The sequence below is a fragment of the Bufo bufo genome, chromosome 6 (assembly GCF_905171765.1).
Source record: "Bufo bufo chromosome 6, aBufBuf1.1, whole genome shotgun sequence".
NCBI classification, from domain to species: Eukaryota; Metazoa; Chordata; class Amphibia; order Anura; family Bufonidae; genus Bufo; species Bufo bufo.
In genome coordinates this window covers 226285454-226311687 of record NC_053394.1, presented here as the reverse complement: position 1 = coordinate 226311687, position 26234 = coordinate 226285454, and positions in this window count along the sequence as shown.

The following is a 26234-nucleotide window of genomic DNA, read 5'->3' as shown; positions in this document are numbered from 1 at the left end:
TGTTTTTAACTCATTGATGGCCAGTGCGGCCGGCCCCCCCCTCCCTCCCCTTCCTGTTTTTAACTCATTGGTGGCCAGTGCGGCCGGCCCCCCCTCCCTCCCCCCCTAATTAAAATGACCGACCCCCCATCATTGGTGGCAGCGGAGAGTTCCGATCGGAGTCCCAGTTTAATCGAAGGGACTCCGATCGGTAACCATGGCAACCAGGACGCTACTGCAGACCTGGCTGCCATGGTTACTTAGCAATTTTAGAAGCATTATACTTACCTGCGATGTCTGTGACCGGCCGGGCGCTCCTCCTACTGGTAAGTGAAAGGTCTGTGCTATAAGCAAAGCGCCACACAGACCTTTCACTTACCAGTAGGAGGAGCGCCCGGCCGGTCACAGACATCGCAGGTAAGTATAATGCTTCTAAAATTGCTAAGTAACCATGGCAGCCAGGTCTGCAGTAGCGTCTTGGCTGCCATGGTAACCGATCGGAGCCCCAGCGATTAAACTGGGACTCCAATCGGAACTCTCCGCTGCCACCAATGATGGGGGGTCGGTCATTTTAATTAGGGGGGGAGGGGGGGCCAGCCGCACTGGCCACCAATGATTTAAAAACAGGGGGGGAGGGAGGGGGGGCTGGCCGCACTAGCCACCAATGAGTTGAAAACAGGGGGCCGGCCGCACTGGCCACCAATGAGTTAAAAACAGGGGGGAGGGAGGGGGGGCCGGCCGCACTGGCCACCAATGAGTTAAATATAGGGGAGAGAGGGGGGGCTGGCCGCACTGGCCACCAATGAGTTAAAAACAGGGGGGGAGGGGGGGCGGTCGCACTGGCCACCAATGAGTTAAATACAGGGGAGGGGGGGAGGGTCTGCCCCCTGCTGCCTGGCAGCACCTGCCAGGCAGCAGGGGGCAGTCATGCACACAGTTCTTTTAGTATATTCTAACTTGAAGCGTCCCCATCACCATGGGAACGCCTCTGTGTTAGAATATACTGTCGGATCTGAGTTTCACGATCTAACTCAAATCCGATGGTATATTCTAACATAGAGGCGTTCCCATGGTGATGGGGACGCTTCAAGTTAAAATATACCATCGGATTGGAGAAAACTCCGATCCGATGGTATATTTATAGGGACTCCTGACTTTACATTGAAAGTCAATGGGGGACGGATCCGTTTGCAATTGCACCATATTGTGTCAATGTCAAACGGATCCGTCCCCATTGACTTGCATTGTAAGTCTGAACGGATCCGTTTGGCTCCGCGCGGCCAGGCGGACACGAAAACGCTGCAAGCTGCGTTCGGGTGTTCGCCTGCTGAGCGGAACGGAGGCCAAACGGTGCCAAACTGATACATTCTGAGCGGATCCGCATCCACTCAGAATGCATTGGGGCTGTACGGATCCGTTTGGGGCCGCTTGTGAGAGCCTTCAAACGGAACTCACAAGCGGAACCCCGAACGCAAGTGTGAAAGTAGCCTAAGGTGGTGGAGAAAAAAAATTGTTCTTTTAATGCATTTTGTGGCAGTCTAAACATATGTTTTTTTAAAGGGACACTGACAGGCCAAAACAGCATATATAGTTAGATATATCATATTACAGGTCTTATACAGTCTTTTAAAAGCATATAAGTATCCCCCCTGTCCACCTTATAAAGAGCGAAATATAAAGTTTTATAACCTGCTTCTCCGTTCAGCAATCTGCCCAAGGGGCGGCGTTTCATGTGAAAATGCGCCCAGCCAGCCTTCCCAACTGCCGTTCTTAAGCCCCGCCCAGCTCATCATTATTCACTTCGCTGGGCGGCGGCTAGAACTCTCCCCAGTCCCGATCCTGCGCCTGCGCAATTCAATCCTCCGGGCATCGTTCATGCCCAATCTTCTGCGCCTGCGCCCCGCCGTGCCGTTAGATCGTGCCTGCGTACACACACCAGCCTGCGTCTTCGAGGCAGCTGCAGCCGCCCAGCGAAGTGAATAATGATGAGCTGGGCGGGGCTTAAGAACGGCAGTTGGGAAGGCTGGCTGGGCGCATTTTCACATTAAACGCCGCCCCTTGGGCAGATTGCTGAACGGAGAAGCAGGTTATAAAACTTTATATTTCGCTCTTTATAAGGTGGACAGGGGGGATACTTATATGCTTTTAAAAGACTGTATAAGACCTGTAATGTGATATATCTAACTATATATGCTGATTTGGTCTGTCAGTGTCCCTTTAAATCTTTTTGTTAGCTGGTGGATTACTGTGCGTATATTTCAATGTTAGCATCAGGTGTAATTTACTGCCTTGGACTTAACGGTAAAGTGCCCCAAGATTCAAGTAGTGGCCCCATGACAGAGTGGGGATGGTGGCAGCAGCAGAAATGGTAGAAACCATGACAGAAGTGGCCTCATGACTAAGTTGGGAGGGTGTCAACAGCAGCAGTGGCAGTAACCATGACAAAAGTGCCCCCATGACAGAGTGGGGATGGTGGCAGCAGCAGTAGTGGCCCCATGACATAGTGGGAATGGTGGTGGCAGCATCAGTGGCAATAGTTACCCCATGACAGAGTGGGGAAGGTGCCAGAGACAGTGAAAGTAGTGGCCTCATGACTGAGTGGGGGGATGGAAGCAACTGTGTCAGTAATGTTGTGATAACATCATTGTTTATTATTATGTTCTTCTGATCCGCCTCTTTCAGATGGTCAGTCTTTGGTCAGTGTTTTTCATCAGTATTTGATCAGTATGTGTTAGCCAAAAACAGGAGCAGGTCCAAAACAGAGACAAAATGTAACAGAATTATTGGCATCTTATCTGTGTTTTGGACCTACTTCTGCTTTTGGCTTACCAATTCTGATCAAATATTAATGTAAAACACTGACCAAATACTGACCATTTGAAAGAAGCATTATGCTTAATTTGCATCCGTTTTAGCCATTTACGTCTGAAATAAAATAAAAAATTGAACAAGGAAAAAAGTCCTGCTTGCAGGACTTTAAAGGCCTCTTACAGAAGGTCAGTGTTTTGTATCAGTATTTGATCAGTATGTGTAAGCCTAAAACAGGATTGGGTCCAAAACAGAGATAAAATGTAATACAATTATTTGCATCTCATTTGTGTTTTTGGACCAACTCCTGCTTTTAGCTTACAAAATCTTACCAAATACTGACCAAATACTGACAGTGTGAAAGAGGCCATACAGATGCTCAAAATACCGCTTTTTTTTTTTCTTCTGATGGTTTAGAAGAAGGGAAAAATAAACTATTATGTCAATACAGACAAACAGAGACAATATCGTCCTAGTGGACTCATGACAGAGTGGGGAGTGGGGGTAACAGCAGTGGCATACAGCACAGGATGGTGGCAGATCACAGTAGACGCATAACCCAACAACGGCAGTGTAATAGAAAGGCCCAGTGGCATGCATATCCTTTTTTTTTTAAATGTAACATGTACATATCATTAGGTCAACAAGCCCCTTTGTAGGAATGTCAGTAGAGGCAGCAGATGGGTGGCATCGGGCGGGTGGCAGCATCAGAATGGTGGCAGCAGCCAGAAGTAACGACCCATTTTGCACAATATTCCAGTGTGTCAGGACACTACAGTATGATCATTAGAGGCAGAATGATCTATTCTGTTGCATCAGGCACCGGTGTCTGGAAATCCTGATTCATCTTTATGAAGTTAGAATCTCAACATTTTGGGAGAAAAGGCTAGTTCTCTTAGGGTAACTATGCTCCCCGCAGCACTGAACACCCTCTCTGATGCCACACTACTGGCTGGGCAGGGAAAGCATGCCCATGGCAAACTCGGCCAGTTGCAGCCCCAATTCAAGTTTGCATGCCCAGTAGTCTTGGATCTTGGATCATGGGTGACAGGTAGTGATGGACGAACATCAGCTGGCCCCATTCACTTTAATGGCAGGAGAACCTGAAGAACCTTCAAATCATATTTGCAGCCACCAAATACTTACTAGAAGTGCACAAATAGTCCCACAACATAGACAGTGACATACTAGAGGGGGATAAATGACAAAAATTCCCACCAAAAATATGAATTTTAATCATGGGCGATTTTTATGTGTCTTAAAGGGAAATATTTAAAAATGTGCCCTGCTGGAGCCTAGGAAAAAAATTATTTTAGGCCGCTGGAGTAGGGGCCCTAAAAATTAGGCATTCACCTGACATAAAAGAAATTGTGATTATGTAGCTCGAGGTACATTAGACGGTTAATGGATATCAATTTTACTGCAGCCCAAGTGAGTACAGGCCCCAAACATTAGGCATTCATCGTACAGTATAGTAAAGATCAAGTCATTATGTGGCTGGAGTCATATTAGACGGTCAATGGATATCAATTTTACTGCAGGCCAGTGGAGTATAGGCACAAAACATTAGACATTCACCCGACAGAAAACATTAAGTGATTATGTGGCTGGAGGTATTTTAGATGGTCAATGGATATCAATTTTACTGCAGGCCAGTGGACTACAGGCCCCAAACATTAGGCATTCACCGTATAAAAAAGAACAAGCGATTATATGGCTGGAGGTACATTAGGCAGTCACCGTATAACAATTATACTGTTGGCCAGTTAGATTAGAGGCCCCAAAAATTATGCATTCACCGTACAGTAAAGGTCAAGTGATTATGTGGATGTAGTTATATAAGACGGTCAATGGAAATCAATTTTACAGCAGGCCAGTGGAGTATGGGCACCAAACATTAGAAATTGACGGACAGAAAACATCATTAGACGGTCATTGGATAACAATTTTACTGCAGGCCAGTGGATCATATGCCCAAAACATTAGGCATTCACCTTACAGAAAAGAAAAAGTAATTATGTGGCTGGAGGTACATTAGGCGGTCAACGTATGACAATTTTACTGTTGGCCAGTAAGATTATAGGCCCCAAAAATTAAGCATTCATCATACCATAAAGATCAAGTAATTATGTGGCTGGAGGTATTTTAGATGGTCAATGAATATCAATTTTACTGCAGGCCAGTGGAGTATATGCCCCAAACATTAGGCATTCACCCAACAGAAAAAATCAAGTGATTATGTTGCTGGAGGTATATTAGACGGTCATTGGATACAAATTTTACTGCAGGCCAGTGGAGTAAAGGCCCCAAACATTAGGCATTCACCGGACAGAAAAGGCCTTTTATGCCGCTGTATTTACAGACAGGGCCCATTCTTTGTTCTGGGTGGTGGCAGATATGTGTGGGGTGGCATGAGGAAATTCAATGAAACGTGTTTTTCACAGGTGCAAGGGGCGTAGCTAGAAATGCATGGGCCCCATAGCAAAAAAAAAATTATGCCCCCCCCCCCAGCCCCCAGATATCTATCGGGCCTCCCACCACCCCTTCCAGAGCTCCCACCCAAACACCCATCCTAGATCTCCCACCGCCATGAGCAGTTTCACACTTGCGGTAGGACGGATCCGACAGGCTGTTCAGCCTGTTGGATCCGTCCTGCCGCTATTTCGCCTTGCCGCCACTCCATCCCCATTGACTATAATGGGAACGGGGACAGAGCTCCAGTGCAGCGCGGCAGTGTGCGGTGAAAGGCTGGCGGCCGAAAAGTACTGCAAGTCCGACTTTTTCGTCCGGTGGCCTCTCACCGCGCAGTGCCGTGCTGCGCCGGAGCTCCGCCCCCATCCCCATTATAGTCAATGGGGACGGAGCAGCGGTCCAGCGAAATAGCGGCAGGACGGATCCGACAGGCTGAACAGCCTGCCGGATCCGTCCTGCCGCAAGTGTAAAAGTACCTTTATATCTGTCATATAAGAGTGTGCCCCCCAAAAGAATGAAGGGGCGCCCTCCTTATCACTGCTGGCATCTCTTTTTAACATCAGATCATCAGACTCTTACTAATTACTAATTACAGCACACACCCTGCGCCCTGGCCTGTAGTGTCCACCATCAGACAGGGGAGGGAAGAAAAGAAACCCCAGAACTAGAGTGTCAGTGTGCCCCCCAATGTGTTGGGGACCTCACTCTAGTTCTGGGGTTTCTTCCCTCCCCGTCTGATGGTGGACACTACAGGCCAGGGCACAGGGTGTGTGCTGTAATTAGTAATTAGTGAGAGTCTGATGATATGAATTCTGAAGTTAAAAAGAGCTGCCTGCAGACCTGCAATGATAAGGAGGGCGCCCCTTGCTTCTCTTAGGCCCCAAGAGAATCCTGAGGACTTGGGGGCCCCACTCTGAGTCTGCAGGCAGCTCTTTTTAACTTAAGAATTTAGATTATCTCAGACATCATAAATTCTCAATAATCTCACTTCCTTAAAGGGACACTGACAGGCCCAATAAGCGTTTTTAGGTATATATATGACAGTACAGGTCTTATAAAGTGTATTAGAATCATCTAAGTATCCCCCCTGTCCACCTTATAAATACAGTAAACTGAAGTTTTATAACCTGCTTGAATCGTCTTCAATCTGCCCAAGGGGCGGCGTTTCATCTCCACTTGCGCCCAGCCAGCCGCCCCCAACTGCCGCTTTGAAGCGCCGCCCAGCTCATCAATATTCACTTTGCTGGGCGGCTACTACTGTCCCCGACGCAAGATCCGGCGCATGCCCAATACAATCCTATGGGCATTGGCCTAGGCTCATCTTCAGCTCATGCGCCCGGCACCCTCACTGGCCGGGATCACATCGTGCCTGCGCACAGTCTGCATCTCAGAGGCCGATGCAGCCTCTGCTTTATGCGCATGCGCCGGGCACAGTTCAGAGCAGCGCTTCAGAGTAGCCGCCCAGCGAAGCGAAGTGGAGATGAAACGCCGCCCCTTGGGCAGATTGAAGACGATTCAAGCAGGTTATAAAACTTCAGTTTACTGTATTTATAAGGTGGACAGGGGGGATACTTAGATGATTCTAATACACTTTATAAGACCTGTACTGTCATATATATACCTAAATATGCTTATTGGGCCTGTCAGTGTCCCTTTAAATTCAAGTGAATCACATCACTTACTTTTACAGTCACTGTCACTGTAGTCACACAGACAGCAGGCACAGACTGGAGTGGCACTGGCACGGCAGGACTGTCACTGGACTGGACGGAGACTGGAGTCTGGACTCTGGAGACCACTGACTGAGGACTGGAGTGAGTAGGACTAGTGACTGTGTCTGTGAGGTAAGGTTCCTCTCTCTCACTCTGAGTCTGAGCTGCGCCTGCTCTGCTCAGCCTCAGACTAGTTTCGGGCAGTCAGTGTGGCCGCACTCCCTCTCCCTCCCTAGTCCCTCCACAACAGGTAACCCCGCCTCCATGGCCTGGCCCCGCCCACCCCACGTTCGCCCCGCCCCCACCACCGCCTGAGTCCGCCTCCTCCTCCCTCTAGTTACTAGGAGGAAATCTTTCCTGTGCTGCGGCTCTGGTGCCTGGCTCCGCCTCCATCCCTCAGGTACGCCCCCATTCCTCACTACACTGGGCGGGTGGTCGGGCCTGGCTGCCTGTGTGTTTTTACTGTGTGTGTTAATTAAAAAAAAAATAATTAAATGAATGCGGTCCGGACGGGCCCCCAGTGGCGTAGGGCCCCATAGCCACTGCTATGGTTGCTATGGCGATCCCTACGCCACTGACAGGTGTTGAATTCCTCCGATATCCATGCCTCATTAATTTTTAGAAATGCGAGGTAGTCCACACTGTCGAGAGCTAGGCCAGTGCGCTTATCAGTCACGATCCCCCCTGCTGAGCTGAACGTCCTTTTGGACAGGACACTCGACGAGGGGCAAGCCAAGAGTTCCATGGCAAATTGTGCCAGCTCTGGCCACAGGTCAAGCCTGCACACCCAGTAGCCCAGGGTTTCCTCGCTTATCAGAGCATCCACATCGGCCGTTAAGCCGATATAGTTGGATATTTGTCGGTATAGGCGTTTCCTGAGGCTGAATATGGAGGGTGACTGTCAATGGATTGGCTGCAAGAATTATCTCATATCCGAAGTGACCAACACATCTTTAAACCGCACTTTTCTGGCATGCGCTGTAGTATTGGTACCCGCAACAGTTTCTTTGTGGGTGGAAATTCCTCTGCCGGCGCCCGCAACAGCAGAATGCAGCATATCTCACAGCAAGGCCTGGAAATACTGCATTCTGATAGCCCTCTGTGATGCTGGTAACATGTCTGCCATTTTGTGTTTGTACCAGGGGTCTTAGTATGTTGCCACACAGTACTGGTCCTTGCCCTTTATGCTTTTTAAATGGGGGTCCCTCTTCAAACACTGGAGCATGAAGGTCCCCATTTGCACTAAATTGGTAGCGGTGGAGCGGCCTGGCTCTTGCTCATCGCCCAGGAGAATGTCGTCCTCGGTCTCCTCCTCCCATTCACGTACAACATCAGGGATCCTCCTACTCCCCCCAGGCACCATCCTCATCTGACTCCTCTTTAGACTTCTGCTGACTTGTCTCAGATGGAGTAGCCCCATGGGGAATTCATTCAGCATTGCGACTTCCTCATCTTCCATCTCCTGCTCCTCGACGGTTTGATCAATGACACTACGCAATGCACGCTCCAGAAAGAAGGCATAAGGTACGATGTCACTGATGGCGCCCTGGCCGCGACTGTCCAGTTTGGTGATCTAATCAAATTGCCGCAGAAGTCTGCATGAGCAGCCACTGGCGCGTGAAAAGAAACTAAGCTTCCCACAACCTGTCCTGCTGCAGAGTTCCTACAGGTAGTCGTTAACGGCACGTTGCTCCTGAAGCAGCCTATCAAGCATAATCAAAGTAAAGTTCCAGCGTGTCGGCTGTCACAAATCAGACGTCTGATGGGCAGGTGGTGTCGCCGCTGAACATCAGCAAGGCAAGCCATGGCTGTGTAAGATCCTCTAAAATGGCAAGAGATTTTCCTGGCCTGCCGCAAGACGTCCTGTATTTGACAACAAATTGCTGCATGACTAAGCCTTTAGGAGCAGGGGGGGCGTTGTTCCTGCTCCTAGAGGCTCCGTTCGCCCCCTCTAAGTCCTGATTGACGGGGCCAGCCAGCGCTTGCATCTGTCTGCCAGCCCTGTGCTCTGGTGAAATCTTGCGCCCTTCAGCATTTGGTGCAGGCACGTTGAGGAAGCTGTCAGCCTGCGAGGGTCTTTCCCTCACCACGCCTGCGCCGAATGCTGAATGGCATAGATAAAAGTAGAAATAGGCTAGTTAGGTTTAGCTGACATTAGCACATCGATACTGTCAGCTAGCTTAATAGGGTTAAATCTGATGACAGAAACCCTTTAATCAATATTTGGTGAAAGCCGGTCTATCGTAAGCCTCAATCAATATTTTTGGAAGCCGGTATATCAATCCCCTCTATCAGTATTTTGTGGAAACAGGTATACAGTATAGAACCCCTTAATGAGTATTTGCTGGAACCTAATACTGTATATCAAACCCCTCAATCAATATTTGGTGGAAGCTGGTATATAAAACCTCTTAATCAATATTTGGTGGAAGTCGGTGTATCGTAGGCCTCAATCAATATTTGGTGGAAGCCGGTATATCAATCCTATCTATCAGTATTTTGTGGAAACAGGTACTGTATATAGAATCTCTTAATGAATATTTGCTGGAAGCTGGTAAATCAAACCCCTTAATCAATATTTATTGGAAACTGTTGTATCGCAGGTCTCAATCAATATTTGGTGGAAGTCGGTATATCAATCCCCTCTATCAGTATTTTGCGGAAACAGGAATATACAGGGTGGGCCATTTATATGGATACACCTTAATAAAATGGGAATGGTTAGTGATATTAACTTCCTGTTTGTGGCACATTAGTATATGTGAGGGGGTAAACTTTTCAAGATGGGTTGTGAACATGGCGGCCATTTTTAAGTTGGCCATTTTGAATCCAACTTTTGTTTTTTCAATAGGAAGAGGGTCATTTGACACATCAAACTTATTGGGAATTTCACAAGAAAAACAAGGGTGTGCTTGGTTTTAACGTAACTTTATTCTTTCATGAGTTATTTACAAGTTTCTGACCACTTACAAAATGTGTTCAATGTGCTGCCCATTGTGTTGGATTGTCAATGCAACCCTTTTCTCCCACTCTTCACACACTGATAGCAACACTGCAGGAGAAATGCTAGCACAGGCTTCCAGTATCCGTATTTTCAGGTGCTGCACATCTCGTATCATCTGAAGGCAATCGTCTATGCTGTGAAGATACGAGATGTGCAGCACCTGAAACTACGAATACTGGAAGCCTGTGCTAGCATTTCTCCTGTGGTGTTGCTATCAGTGTGTGGAGAGTGGGAGAAGAGGGTTGCATTGACAATCCAACACAATGGGCAGCACATTGAACACATTTTATAAGTGGTCAGAAACTTGTAAATAACTCATGAAAGAATAAAGTTACGTTAAAACCAAGCACACCATTGTTTTTCTTGTGAAATTCCCAATAAGTTTGATGTGTCACATGACCCTCTTCCTATTGAAAAAACAAAAGTTGGATTCAAAATGGCCGACTTCAAAATGGCCGCCATGGTCACAACCCATCTTGAAAAGTTTCCCCCCTCACATATGCTAATGTACCACAAACAGGAAGTTAATATCACCAACCATTCCCATTTTATTAAGGTGTATCCATATAAATGGCCCACTCTGTAGAACCCCCTAATGAGTATGTGCTGGAAGCTGGTAATCAAAACCCTTTAATCAATATTTGGTGAAAGCCGGTGTATTAATCCCTTCTATCAGTATTTTTTAGAAACAGGTATATAGAACCCCTTAATGAGTATGTGTTGTAAGCCTGTAAAACAAACCCCTTAATCAATATTTGGTGAAAGTCAATTTATCGCAGGCCTCAATCAATATTTGGCGAAAGCCGGTATATCAATCGCCTCTATCAGTATTTTGTGGAAACAGGTATATAGAACCCCTTAATGAGTATTTGCTGGAAGCTGGTAAATCAAACCCCTTAATCAATATTTAGCGGAAGCTTGTGTATTGCAGGCCTCAATCAATATTTGGTGGAAGCTGGTATATCAATCCCCTCTATCAGTATTTTGTGGAAACAGGTATATAGAACCCCTTAATGAGTATTTAATGGAAGCTGGTAAATCAAACCCCTTAATCAATATTTGGTGGAAGCTGGTGTATCGCAGGCCTCTATCAATATTTGGTGGATGCTGGTATATCAATCCCCTCTATCATGATTTTGTGGGAACAGTTATATAGAACCCCTTAATGAGTATTTGCTGGAAGATGTTATATCAAACACCTCAATCAATATTTGGTGGAAGCCGGTGTATCGCAGACCTCAATCAATATTTGGTGGAAGCCGGTGTATCGCAGACCTCAATCAATATTTGGTGTAAGTCGGTATATCAATCGCCTCTATCAGTATTTTGTTGAAACAGGTATATAGAACCCCTTATTGAGCATTTGCTGGAAGCCGATATATCAAACTCCTTAATCAATATTTGGTGGAAGCTGGTATATCAATCCTCTCTATCAGTATTTTGTGGAAACAGGTATACAGAACCCCTTTTTAAGTATTTGCTGGAAGCCGGTACACCAAACCCCTTATTCAATATTTGGAGGAAGCAGGTGTATCGTAGGCCTCAATTAATATTTGGTGGAAGCCGGTATATCTATCCCCTCTATCAGTAATTTGTGCAAACAGGCATACAGAACCCCTTTTTGAGTGTTTGCTGGAAGCTGGTAAATCAAACCCCTTAATCAATATTTGGTGGAAGCCGGTGTATCGCAGGCCTCAATCAATATTTTGTAGAAGTCGGCATATCAAACCCCATAATCAATATTTGATGGAAGCAGGTGTATCACAGGTCTCAATCGATATTTGGTGGAAGCCGGTATATTAATCCCTTCTATCATTATTTTGTGGAAACAGGTATATTGAACCCCTTATTGAGTATTTGCTAGAAGCCGGTATATCAAATCCCGTTAACAATATTTGGTGGAAGCCGGTGTATCATAGGCCTCAATCAAAATTTGGTGGATGCCGGTAAATCAATCCCCTCTATCAGTATTTTGTGGAAACAGGCATAAAAACCCCCTTAATGAGTATTCGCTGGAAGCTGGTAAATCAAACCCCTTAACCAATAATTGGTGGAAGCCGGTGTATTTCAGGCCTCAATCAATATTTGGTGGAAGCCGGTATATCAATCGCCTCTATCAGTATTTTGTGGAAAAGGGTATATAGTACCCCTTAATGAGTATGTGCTGGAAGAAGGTAAATCAAACCCCTTAATCAATATTTGGTGAAAGTCGTTGTATCGCAGGCCTCAATCAATATTTGGCGGAAGCCGGTATATCAATCCCCTCTATCAGTATTTTGTGGAAACAGGTATATAGTACCCCTTAATGAGTATTTAATGGAATCTGGTAAATCAAACCCCTTAATCAATATTTGGTGGAAGCAGGTGTATCGCAGGTCTCAATCAATATTTGGTGGATGCCGGTATATCTATCCCCTCTATCATTATTTTGTGGAAACAGGTATATTGAACCCCTTATTGAGTATTTGCTAGAAGCCGGTATATCAAACCCCGTTAACAATATTTGGTGGAAGCCGGTGTATCACAGGCCTCAATCAAAATTTGGTGGATGCCGGTAAATCAATGCCCTCTATCAGTATTTTGTGGAAACAGGCATAAAAACCCCCTTAATGAGTATTCGCTGGAAGCTGGTAAATCAAACCTCTTAACCAATATTTGGTGGAAGACGGTGTATCGCAGGCCTCAATCCATATTTGGTGGAAGCCGGTATATCAATCGTCTCTATCAGTATTTTGTGGAAACAGGTATATAGAACCCCTTAATGAGTATGTGCTGGAAGATGGTAAATCAAAACCCTTAATCAATATTTGGTGGAAGCCGGTGTATCGCAGACCTCAATCAATATTTGGTGGAAGCCGGTATATCATTCGCCTCTATCAGTATTTTGTTGAAACAGGTATATAGAACCGCTTATTGAGCATTTGCTGGAAGCTGGTATATCAAACTCCTTAATCAATATTTGGTGAAAGCTGGTATATCAATCCTCTCTCTCAATATTTGGTGAAAACTGGTATATCAATCCTCTCTATCAGTTTTTTTGTGGAAACAGGTATATAGAACCTCTTAATGAGAATTTGCTGGAATCCTGTATATTAAACCATAATATATATTTGGTAGAAGCCAGTGTATCGCAGGCCTCAATCAATATTTAGTGAAAGTTGTTATATCAAACGCCTTAATCAATATTTAGTGGTAGCCGGTGTATCGCAGGGCTCAATCAATATTTGGTGAAAGCCAGTATATCAATACACCAGCTTCCGCTAAATATTGATTATGGGGTTTGATTTACCAGCTTCCAGCAAATACTCATTAAGAGGTTCAATATACCTGTTTCTAAAAAATACTAATAGAAGGGATTAATACACCGGCTTTCACCAAATATTGATTAAGGGGTTTTGATCAATCGCCTCTATCAGTATTTTGTGGAAACAGGTATATAGTACCCCTTAATGAGTATGTGCTGGAAGATGGTAAATCAAAACCAATATTTAGTGGTAGCCGGTGTATCGCAGGCTTCAATCAATATTTGGTGAAAGCCAGTATATCAATCCTGTCTATCAGTATTTTGTGGAAACAGGTATATAAAACACCTTATTGAGTATTTGCTGGAAGCCAGTATATCATACCAATTAAAACAATATTTGGTGGAAGCCGGTGTATCGCAGGCCTCAATCCAAATTTTGTGGAAGCCAGTGTATCACACCCCTCAATCAGTATTTTGTGAAAGTAGGTACAGTCAGGTCCATAAATATTGGGACAACTACACAATTCTAATATTTTTGGCTCTATACGCCACCACAATGGATTTGAAATGAAACAAACAAGATGTGCTTTAACTGCAGACTGTCAGCTTTAACTTGAGGGTATTTACATCCAAATCAGGGTGAACGGTGAAGGAATTACAACAGTTTGCATATGTGCCTCCCACTTGTTAAGGAACCAAAAGTAATGGGACAATTGGCTTCTCAGCTGTTTCATGGCCAGGTGTGTGTTATTCCCTCATTATCCCAATTACAATGAGCAGATAACTGTGGTGGATGACCGAATAATTCTTTCCCTGGTGAAGAAAACACCCTTCACAACAGTTGGCCAGATCAAGAACACTCTCCAGGAGGTAGGTGCATGTGTGTCAAAGTCAACAATCAAGAGAAGACTTCACCAGAGTGAATACAGAGGGTTTACCACAAGATTTAAACCATTGGTGAGCCTCAAAAACAGGAAGGCCAGATTAGAGTTTGCCAAACGACATCTAAAAAAGCCTTCACAGTTCTGGAACAACATCCTATGGACAGATGAGACCAAGATCAACTTTTACCAGAGTGATGGGAAGAGAAGAGTATGGAGAAGGAAAGGAACTACTCATGATCCTAAGCATGCCACCTCATCAGTGAAGCATGGTGGTGGTAGTGTCATGGCGTGGGCATGTATGGCTGCCAATGGAACTGGTTCTCTTGTATTTATTGATTATGTGACTGCTGACAAAAGCAGCAGGATGAATTATGAAGTGTTTCGGGCAATATTATCTGCACATATTCAGCCAAATGCTTCAGAACTCATTGGACGGCGCTTCACAGTGCAGATGGACAATGACCCAAAGCATACTGCAAAAGCAACCAAAGAGTTTTTAAGGGAAAGAAGTAGAATGTTATGCAATGGCCAAGTCAATCACCTGACCTGAATCCGATTGAGCATGCATTTCACTTGCTGAAGACAAAACTTAAGGTAAAGATGCCCCAAGAACAAGCAGGAACTGAAGACAGTTGCAGTAGAGGCCTGGCAGAGCATCACCAGGGATGAAACCCAGTGTCTGGTGATGTCTATGCGTTCCAGACTTCAGGCTATAATTGACGGCAAAGGATTTGCAACCAAGTATTAAAAGTGAAAGTTTGATTTATGATTATTATTCTGTCCCATTACTTTTGGTTCCTTAACAAGTGGGAGGCACATATGCAAACTGTTGTAATTCCTACACCGTTCACCTGATATGGATGTGAATACTCTCAAATTAAAGCTGACAGTCTGCATTTAAAGCACATATTGTTTGTTTCATTTCAATTCCACTGTGGTGGTGTATAGAGCCAAAATTGTTAGAATTGTGTTGATGTCCCAATATTTATGGACCTGACTGTATATCAAACCCCTTAATCAGTATTTTGTGGAAGCTGGTAGCGATAGACAAACATAGGTCGAGATGATTCGCGAACGCGATGAAATGTTTGCGAACTGCAAGTTCGCGGCGGGCCCCATTCACTTTAATGGCAGGTGAAACTGAAAAACCTTCAGGTCATATATGCAGCCACCAAATAATTACTAGGAGTACACAAATCGTCCCACAACAGGGACAGTGACATACCAGAGGGGGATCAATGTCAAAAATTCCCACAAAAAAATGTATTTTATTCAGGAGCCATTTTTATGGATCTTAAAGGGAAACTGTCTAAAATGTGCCGTTCTGGAGACTAGAAATTTTTCATTTTAGACCACGGGAGTACAAGCCCCAAACATTAGGCATTTGCCGGACAGAAAACATCAAGCGATTATGTGGCTGGAGGTTTATTAGACGTTCATTGGATATCAATTTTACTGCAGGCCAGTGGAGTACAGGCCCCAAACATTAGTCATTCACCGGACAGAAAACATCAAGTGATTATGTGGCTGGAGGTATATTAGACGGTCAATGGATATCAGATTTAATGCAGGCCAGTGGACTATAGGCCCCAAAAAATATGCATTCACCGTACAGAAAAGAACATTGATAATCTGGCTAGAGGTACATTGGGCGGTCACCGTATAACAATTTTACTGTTGGCCAGTTAGATTACAGGCACCAAAAATTATGCATTCACCGTACAGAAAAGATCAAGTGATTATGGGGCTGGAGGTATATTAGACGGTCATTGGATATCAATTTTAAAGCAGGCCAGTGGAGTACAGGCCCAAACATTATACATTCACTGTACAGAAAAGATCAAGTGATTATGTGGCTGGAGACATATTAGACGATCAATGGATATAATTTTTACTGCAAGCCAGTGGACTACAGGCCCCAAAAATTATTCATTCACCATACAGTAAAGAAAAATTTATAATATGTCTGGAGGTACATTAGGCGGTCACCGTATAACAATTTAAATATTGGCCAGTTAGTTTATAGCCCCCCAAAATTATGCATTCACCATACAGAAAAGATGAAGTGAGTATGTGGCTGAAGGTATATTAGATGGTCAATGGATATTAATTTTACTGCAGGCCAATGGACTATAGGCCCCAAAAATTATTCATTCGCCGGACAGAAAACATCAAGTGATTATGTGGCTAGAGGTATATTAGACGGTAATTGGATATCTATTTTACTGTAGGCCAGTGGAGTACAGGACCCAAACTTTAGGCATTCACCGGACAGAAAACATCAAGTGATTATGTGGCTGGAGGTATATTAGACGGTCATTGGATAACAATTTTAATGCAGGCCAGTGGAGTATAGGCCCCAAAAATTATTCATTCAACGTACAGAAAAGAACAAGTGATTAAGTTGCTGAAGGTATATTAGACGGTCATTTGATATCAATTTTACTGCAGGCCAGTACAAATACATGTCAAATACATATGTTTAAAAGAACTAAAAATATAAAATTGGATTAAAGGGTTTCTACCACCCGAAATACTGTTATGTAGCTGACTGACATTAGCGATGCGCTAATGTCAGCACTACATAACAGTATGTTTCTAACGTTAGTCCCTGCAGCCGTTTTTGTTAAAAAAGCACTTTTATTATATGCTAATGAGCCTCTAGGTGCTATGTGGGAGTAAAATCAGCACCTAGAGGCTCCGTCCACTCACCCATTATGCGCCCAGGTCCAGTGTTGTGCCGGCCCAGCTCCTCTTGATTGATGGCACGGTTCGCCGCATCGCTGCCAAAATCCCGCGCCTGCGCCGTTCAGTTCTGTCTTCGGCGCAGGCGCAGTGAGTGAAGGCCGCTCTCCTGATGCCGACTTCCTCACTGTGACGTAGTCGGCGCAGGCGCAGTGAGGAATCCGGCACCAGGATCACATCATTCACTCACTGCGCCTGCGCCGAAGACAGAAGTGAACGGCGCAGGCGCGGGATTTCGGCAGCGATGCGGCGGACCGTGCCATCAATCTAGAGGAGCTGGGCGGGCACAACACTGGACCTGGGCGGCATAATGGGTGAGTGGACCCAGCCTCTAGGTGCTGATTTTACGCCCACATAGCACCTAGAGGCTCATTAGCATATAATAAAAGTGCTTTTTTAACAAAAACGGCTGCAGGGACTAACGTTAGAAACATATGGTTATGTAGTGCTGACATTAGCGCATCGCTAATGTCAGTCAGCTACATAACAGTATTTCTGGTGGTAGAAACCATTTAAAAACATGGCTAACAAAATCCATGCTCTTGAAAAAAATAAATATGATAATAGTTGAAATTCGATAACACGTGGTCATTACAGGTGTTGAATTCCTCTGTGGCCCCAAACATTAGGCATTCACCAGACAGAAAAGACCTTTTATACTGCTGTATTTACATGAGATAGGGACTATTATTTGTTTTGACTGGTGGCGGATATGTGTGGGCTGGCACGAGGAAATTCAATTAAACGTGGTCGTCACAGTGTCACCGCCAGCTCTCTGAGAAGGTCTGGCAGACATTCTTCGGTACCTCTTGCATGATGTTCTTTGTTTTGGTTTCACTTTGTCATCTCCTTTCCTTCTCCCAGCTGTCACCTATTTACACTAATTGCCTCCCTTTATATTCCTTCCCATACTGCCTCACTTTGCGGTTTATACTTCTTCCTGGATAAGTTGTTCACTGCTGTATGCTTCTTCTCCTGATTCCTCAAGATAAGTCTGTTCCCTTTATTTGTGTTTCCTTGCTGGCTTGATTATAGGTGACCCTGACTCCGTCCATATTAAGTGCAGGGAGCCGGTGGTCGTGTCCCCTCACTATTATAGGGTTTTCAGGTGTCACATAGTAAGGTACGGGGGCATGCAATCGTCTACCATAAAGACCTTTTCATGGGCATAGCAGTCAGGGTAAGCTCTTAGGGTTTATAGGGGTCACCTTTATGCTCCTTAGTTTGGGATCAAGCCAGTCGGATGTTTATCCATAACTTTCAGCTATCTGCAACATCATCCGTGACAGACAGGTGTTGAATTCACATGAGATCTATGCCTTATTCATTTTTAGAAACGTGACATAGTCCACACTGTCGTGAGCTAGGCGAGTGCACTTATCGGTCACGATCCCCCCTGCTGCGCTGAACGCCCTTTCGGACAGGACACTCGACAAGGGGCAAGCCAAGAGTTCCATGGCAAATTGTGCCAGCTTTGGGCACAGGTCAAGCCTGAACACCCAGTAGTCCAGGGGTTCCTTGCTTCTCAGAGCGTCCATATCGGCCGTTAACTCGAAGTAGTCAGACACCTGTCGGTCTAGGCATTCCCTGAGTCTGAATCCGGAGGGCATCTGTCGATGGGTTGGCAGCAAGAGTGATCTCATATCCGAAGGGACAAACACATCTTCGAGCCCTCTTCTTGCATGCGCTGTAGGATTGATACCCACAACCGTTTATCTGTTAGTGGAAATTCCTCTGCCAGTGCCCGGAACAGCAGAATTCAGCATCTCTCGAAGCAAGGACTGGAAATGCTGCATTCTGACAGTCCTCTGTGATGCTGGTAACATGTCCGCTATTTTGTCTTTGTACCGGGGGTCTAAGTATGTTGCCACACAGTACTGGTCCTTGCCCTTTATGCTTTTAAACGGGGGTCCCTATTCAAAATTGGAGCATGGAGGCCCCCATTTGCACTAAATTGGAAGCAGTGGAGCGGCCTGGCTCCTGCTCATCGACCAGGAGAATGTCGTCCTCGGTCTCCTCCCCCCATCCACTGACAACACCAGGGATCCCAAAAGCCTGCTCTTCTTGCTCCTCCTCCTCCCCTTAGGCACCATCCTCATCTGACTCCTCTTCAGCCTCCTGCTGACTTGTCTCAGATATAGTAGCCCCCCTGGTAATTTATTCAGCATTGCGACTTCCTCATCTTCCTGCTCCTCGACGAATTGATCAATGACACAATGCAATGCACGCTCCAGAAATAAGGCATAAGGTACGATGACACTGATGGCACCCTGGCTGCGACTGACCAGTTTGGTGATCTCATCAAATGGCCGCAGAAGTCAGCATTCTTCGTGCATGAGCAGCAACTGGCGCGGTGAAAAAAAACGAAGCTCCCCAGAACCTGTCCTGCTGCAGAGTTCGTACAGGTAGTCATTAATGGCACGTTTCTGCTGGAGCAGCCTATAAAGCATATATAAGGTGGAGTTCCAGCACATCAGGCAGCCACAAATCAGACGTCTGACGGGCAAGTGTTGTCGCCGCTGAACGTCAGCAAGGCGAGCCATGGCCGTGTAAGATCTTCTAAAATGGCCAGAGATTTTCCTGGCCTGCCGCAAGACTTCCTGGACTCCGGGGTATTTGGCAACGAATCGCTACACGACTAAGTTCAGGATGTGTGCCATGCACTGCATGTGTGTCATTTTGCCCTGTTTCCCTGCCCGTGTTTGCTAGACCACGTGTTTGTGGTCAGATGTATCTCGGCACTGACACTGTGTGCCAGAGATACATTCACTTGCCACTGACCATGGCCATATAGCTCTGGGATACCATTCTGGGAGAAATATTTTCTTCTGGGGACCTTCCATTGCGGTGTGCCAATGGACACAAATTTTCTAAAGGCATCTAAGTCCACAGTTTATATGTCTTTTGGGGTGCACACAGCAGAGAGTGAGGAGGGTGTTGATACAGAGGATGAGGAGGGTGCAGAAGCGGAAGGCTGAGTGAGCCACTGAACCAACTCTGGTGCGTCCTTTGACGTAATTGCACGCACCTTCTCCAACTTCCCACTTAGGCTCCGGCCTGGTGCACCTACCCGACCCCTACCACCCCTGTGGAATGGCCCGCTTCTTCCTCTGCCTATCATGCTCAAAATGACCCTGTGACAAAGTCCCTATAGAAGAGCAGTATTTGAGGTAGCAGGTATATCGCAGGCCTCAATCAATATTATGTGGAAGCCGGAATATCAATCCCCTCTATCAGTATTTTGTGGAAACAGGTATATAGAACCCAATAATGAGTATTTGCTGGAAGCCGGTAAATCAAACCACTTGATCAATATTTGGTGGAAGCTGGGGTATCACAGGCCTCAATCAATATTTGGTGGAAGCAGGTTCTATTAATACCCTCTATCAGTATTCTGTTAAAACAGGTATATAGAACCCAATAATGAGTATTTGCTGGAAGCCAGTAAATCAAACCCCTTAATCAATATTTTGTGGAAGCTGGTGTATCGCAGGCCTCAATCAATATTTGGTAGAAGCCAGTATATCAATCCCCTCTATCAGTATTTTGTGGAAACAAGTATATAGAACCCCTTAATGAGTATTTGCTGGAAGCCGGTTAAATCAAACCCCTAAATCTATATTTGGTGATAGCCGGTGTATCACAGTCCTCAATCAATATTTGGTGGAAGCCGGTATATCAATACCCTCTATCAGTGTTTTGTGGAAACAGGTATATATAACCCAATAATGAGCATTTGCTAGGAGCTGGTAAATCAAACCCCTTAATCAATATTTGTGGGAAAAATTGTGTATCACAGGCCTCAATCAAAATTTTGGGGAAAAAAGTTTATCAATCCCCTCTATCAGTATTTTGTGGAAGCAGGTATATAGAACCCAATAATAAGTATTTGCTGGAAGCTGGTAAATCAAACCCCTTAATCAATATTTGGTGGAAGCCGTGTATCGTAGGCCTCAATCAATATCAGGTTGAAGCCAGTATATCAATACTTTATATCGTTATTTTGTAGAAAAAGGTATAAAGAACCCAAAGATGAGTATTTGTTGGAAGCTGGTATATCAAACCCCTTAATCGATATTTGGTGGAAGCTGGTGTATCGCAGGCCTCCAACTATATTTGGCGAAAGCTGGTGTATCATACCCCTCAATCAATATTTTGTGGAAGCTGGTGTAACACACCCCTCAATCAGTATTATGTGGAAGTAGGTATATTGCACTCTTTAATCAGTTTTTTGGGGTGGCCACAGGTATATCACACCAGTTGCATTTTGTTATTCGAATAGCATTTGTCCCTTTATATAGCTGTGGTATCTCAGTAGAACACCACACAACTGCTGCACAATACAAATGCATTATAATATACTTTCTATGTTAGAAGGTATATTATAGGAATATCACGCCCCTCAATCAGATTGTTTTTGGGGGGCAACAGGTATATCACACCAGTTGCAATAAGTTATTCCAATAGCGTTTGTCCCTCTTTCTAGCTGCGATTAGAGATGTCCCGAATAGTTCGCCGGCAAATAATTCCCTGCGAACATAGCTTGTTCGCATTCACCGCGGCGGGCGAACATATGCGATGTTCGGTCCGCCCCCTATACATCATCATTGAGTAAACTTTGACCCTGTACCTCACAGTCAGCAGACACATTCCAGCCAATCAGCAGCAGACCCTCCCTCCCAGACCCTCCCACCTCCTGGACAGCATCCATTTTAGATTCATTCGGAAGCTGCATTCTCAGTGAGAGGAGGGACAGTGCTGCTGCTGCTGATTCAATAGGGAAAGCGTTAGCCAGGGCTGTGTTCTGTGTCCACAGACTCATCTGCTGTAAGGACAGCATCCTGACAGCACCCCAAAAAGCCCTTTTTAGGGCTGGTACATCAGTCTGCTTTTTTAATTTTTTTTTATATACAGTACAGACCAAAAGTTTGGACACACCTTCTCATTCAAAGAGTTTTCTTTATTTTCATGACTATGAAGGCATCAAAACTATGAATTAACACATGTGGAATTATATAGATAACAAACAAGTGTGAAACAACTGAAAATATGTAATATTCTAGGTTCTTCAAAGTAGCCACCTTTTGCTTTTATTACTGCTTTGCAGACTCTTGGCATTCTCTTGATTCTTCAAGAGGTAGTCCCCTGAAATGGTCTTCCAACAGTCTTGAAGGAGTTCCCAGAGATGCTTAGCACTTGTTGGCCCTTTTGCCTTCACTCTGCGGTCCAGCTCACCCCAAACCATCTCGATTGGGTTCAGGTGCGGTGACTGTGGAGGCCAGGTCATCTGGCGCAGCACCCCATCACTCTCCTTCATGGTCAAATAGCCCTTACTTTCAAAGTTTTACCAATTTTTTTGGCTGACTGACTGACCTTCATTTCTTAAAGTAATGATGGCCACTCGTTTTTCTTTACTTAGCTGCTTTTTTCTTGCCATAATACAAATTCAAACAGTCTATTCAGTAGGACTATCAGCTGTGTATCCACCTGACTTCTCCTCAAAGCCACTGATGGTGCCAACCCCATTTATAAGGCAAGAAATCCCACTTATGAAACCTGACAGGGCACACCTGTGAAGTGAAAACCATTTCAGGGGACTACCTCTTGAAGCTCATCAAGAGAATGCCAAGAGTGTGCAAAGCAGTAATCAAAGCAAAAGGTGGCTACTTTGAAGAACCTAGAATATGACATATTTTCAGTTATTTCACACTTGTTTGTTATGTATATAATTCCACATGTGTTAATTCATAGTTTTGATGCCCTCAGTGTGAATCTACAATTTTCATAGTCATGAAAATAAAGAAAACTCTTTGAATGAGAAGGTGTGTCCAAACTTTTGGTCTGTACTGTATATATATATATATATATATATATATATATATTGCAGTTGCCTGCCCATGTGTGAGAGGCTGCAGGCTCAGTGACAGACAGTACTGTGTCCACACCATTCATACAGGGTGTGACAGAAAATACCTCGCAGATAAAAAAAAATTATATTTAATCTTTTTCTGTGATATAATCACAGTTGTAAGCCCGTGTGTGTCAGGCCCACACAGACTGTATTGTGGCCACTGGCTAGGCCTCCACTTATATCGTTACAGGGTGTCACTCACTCAAATACCTTTTAGATAAAAAAAATTCAATTTAATATTTTTCTGTGATATAATCACATTTGCAAGCCCCGTGTGTGTCAGGCCCACACAGACTGTATTGTGGCCACTGGCTAGTGGCTAGGCCTCCACTCATACCGTTACAGGGTGTCACTCACTTACAAATACCGCGCAGATAAAAAAATATATATATTTAAACTGATGAGAAGAGAGTACTACAGAAAATACCACTCATATCGGGTGTGACAGTAAATTGCACGGCGCAGACGCAGTGACCGTGGCGTGGATTCAAACAAAGGGGAGGGAGCCAGCGTTTTTTTAACTATCTCCCCGTTCGAAAAATCTATTTAATAAATGGACCCCAGATTGGGGACGTAACAGGGATTAAACTGATGAGAATAGTACTACAGAAAATACCACTCATATCGGGTGTGACAGTAAATTGCACGGCGCAGACGCAGTGACCGTGGATTCAAACAAAGGGGAGGGAGCCAGCGTTTTTTTAACCATCTTCCCGTTCGAAAAATCAATTCAATTCACCTTTCGGGGACCCTTGGTGTTGTACGTGGCTGGGTGGAGGAAGAAACCTTCAATGACATCAACGGGACATGGCTAGCTTGGTATCCAACCTTCAACAAATGGGGAGTTTGCGGCTGGGCAAATGGACTGTTTGCGGTTGTTTGCGGTGAATTAAAAGGGGAGTTTGGTCTGTCAATGTCTGTGAAGCGGGCGTAACCCTTACACTACCTGATCGATACAACATCATACCTGATCGTATACACACACTGGATGTTTTAAACCACGTTGTTCAAAAAAATTTAAGATTGTTAGGGGATTTATGCTCTTTATGGATTAAAACCTGACTCTGCGTCAACTACGTAATTTTCCATGGGAGTTTTGCAATGGATCCCCCTCCGGCATGCCACAGTCCAGGTGTTAGTCCCCTTGAAACAACTTTTCCATCACTATTGTGGCCAGAAAGAGTCCCTGTGGGTTTTAAAATTCGCCTGCCTATTGAAGTCTATGGCGGTTCGCCCGTTCGCGAACATTTGCGGAAATTTGCGTTCGCCAATCGCGAACAGAAAATTTGATGTTTGCGACATCTCTAGCTGCGATATCTCAGCAGAACCACACACAACTGCTGTACAATACAAATGCACTATAATATACTTTCTATGTTAGAAGGTATATTATAGGTATATCACATCCCTCTGTATGTCACACCTATCAATAGAACACCTATACCAGTCCTTAAAAGGACTTTTGTGGCCCTATTAGCTAGCGTTTGGAGTCCCTATCAGTCTGTCACTGCTTCACACAGCAACTTCTTCCTACACTGGCAAAAAACAGAATGTAAAATGGCTGCCAGATCGGGTTTATTTATAGGGTAGGGGGTGTGTCCATGTGCTGAAACATCTCAATTGCCTGTCTTTTCCCACCTGATGGATGTGTCATGGGTCAAAGTTCTAAGAGCAAAGTTCGCCGCAAAACGATCGCCGGGCGAACCGCAAGGCCACCTCTAGTGACTGGGTTCACTCTAAGTATGTCACCCCCTACTAGATGATGTTTTTCTGCATGTACTGCTGCTGCTGGGTGGTTTCTTCAGTAGGCGGCTGAAGAAAACTGCTCATCATAGACTCCATACTGAAGTTGCTACATATATAGATGGTGCTGCTCCTACCCCATCTGTCATGGCAGTGGAGCATGAGCGTAGAGGGTCCACCCAGTCAGGCTTTACTAAGGATGGGCAATGGTGCTGGTAGGCAGTGACTAACCGACTACACAGCAAGTCTCTGTAGTACTCCATTTTTGCATCCCTCTGAGAAGGTTTAAAAAAGCCACCATTTTTGAACGGTAGCAAGGGTCTAATATTGTAGATAGCCAGTTGTCATCACTCTCCCAAATCCTGACAATGTGGCTGTCACTACACAAACAAGAAAGCATGCATCTTGCCATTTGCACAAGGGACTCAGATGGCCTATCTGCCTCCATCTCAACTTAATACTGCCATGGTCTGTCCGGGGCATCTGTGGCATCTTCGTTGTAGCCCTCCAGCTCCTCCTGCTCCTTTCCTGTCGCTGGGCAGATAAACTACCAAATTGTGTATAGAATTCATTTGCGTTAATGTCCTTCTCCTTGTCTTTATCCTCGTCAGGACTCTGTTAGCCATGGGTGTCCGCAGGAGGGAACAAGGGGGGGCAAGTGCCCCCACCTGGAATCTGTGAACTGAGTTCTGCCGGCACAGGGAGATGATCGCTTCCATTATGACTGTGCTGAGGCAGGGGAGGGAGAGGCATGTCCCTTTCCCTTCCTCTGATAGGCTGCAGGCACTAGGCCGGCAGCCTATCAGAGGCCGGCGCAGGCGGCGCGATGACATCATTACGCCGCCTGAGCCGTACAGCGCGGGAAATAGGCCGGAAGAGGCCTGCATCGCTGCCAAGGAGGTAAGTATAAGTGTTTATTTTTTTTTGTGTACAATACTGGTGGCTACTGGCACATAATGGGGGGCTCTGGGTACTGGCACATAATGTTGGACTCTGGCTACTGGCACATAATGGGGGGCTCTGGCTACTGACACATAATGGGGAGCTCTGGCTACTGGCACATAATGGGGGTCTCTGGCTACTGACACATAATGGGGGTCTCTGGCTACTGGCACATAATAGGGGTCTCTGGCTACTGGCACATAATGGGGGGGCTCTCATTACTGGCACATAATGGGGGGCTGTCATTACTGGCACATAATGGGGGGCTGTCATTACTGGCACATAATGGGGGGCTGTCATTACTGGCACATAATGGGGGCTGTCATTACTGGCACATGATGGGGGGGCTGTTATTACTGGCACATGATGGGGGGGCTGTTATTACTGGCACATGATGGGGGGGCTGTTATTACTGGCACATGATGAAGGGCCGTTATTACTGGCACATGATGGGGGGCTGTTATTACTGGCACATTATTTGGGGCACTATAGGGGCATCTACTGAGGCCACAAAGAAGGGGTGTTTTATATGGGGGCTCTGTACAGTAGAATTTTATACTGGGACACATTATGGTGGGTACTATGAGGAAGGGGGGAGAGGAGTACTATCGGGTCATCTACGGGGGGCACTAAGAAGGGGTATTTTATACTTGAAAATTATGGGGGACACTGAGGGCATCTACTGGGGCATTTTATACTGGTACATTATGGGGGGCACTAGGAGGAAGGGGGGAGAGGAGCACTATTGAGGCATTTACTGGAGGCACTATATAGGGGTATTTTATACTGG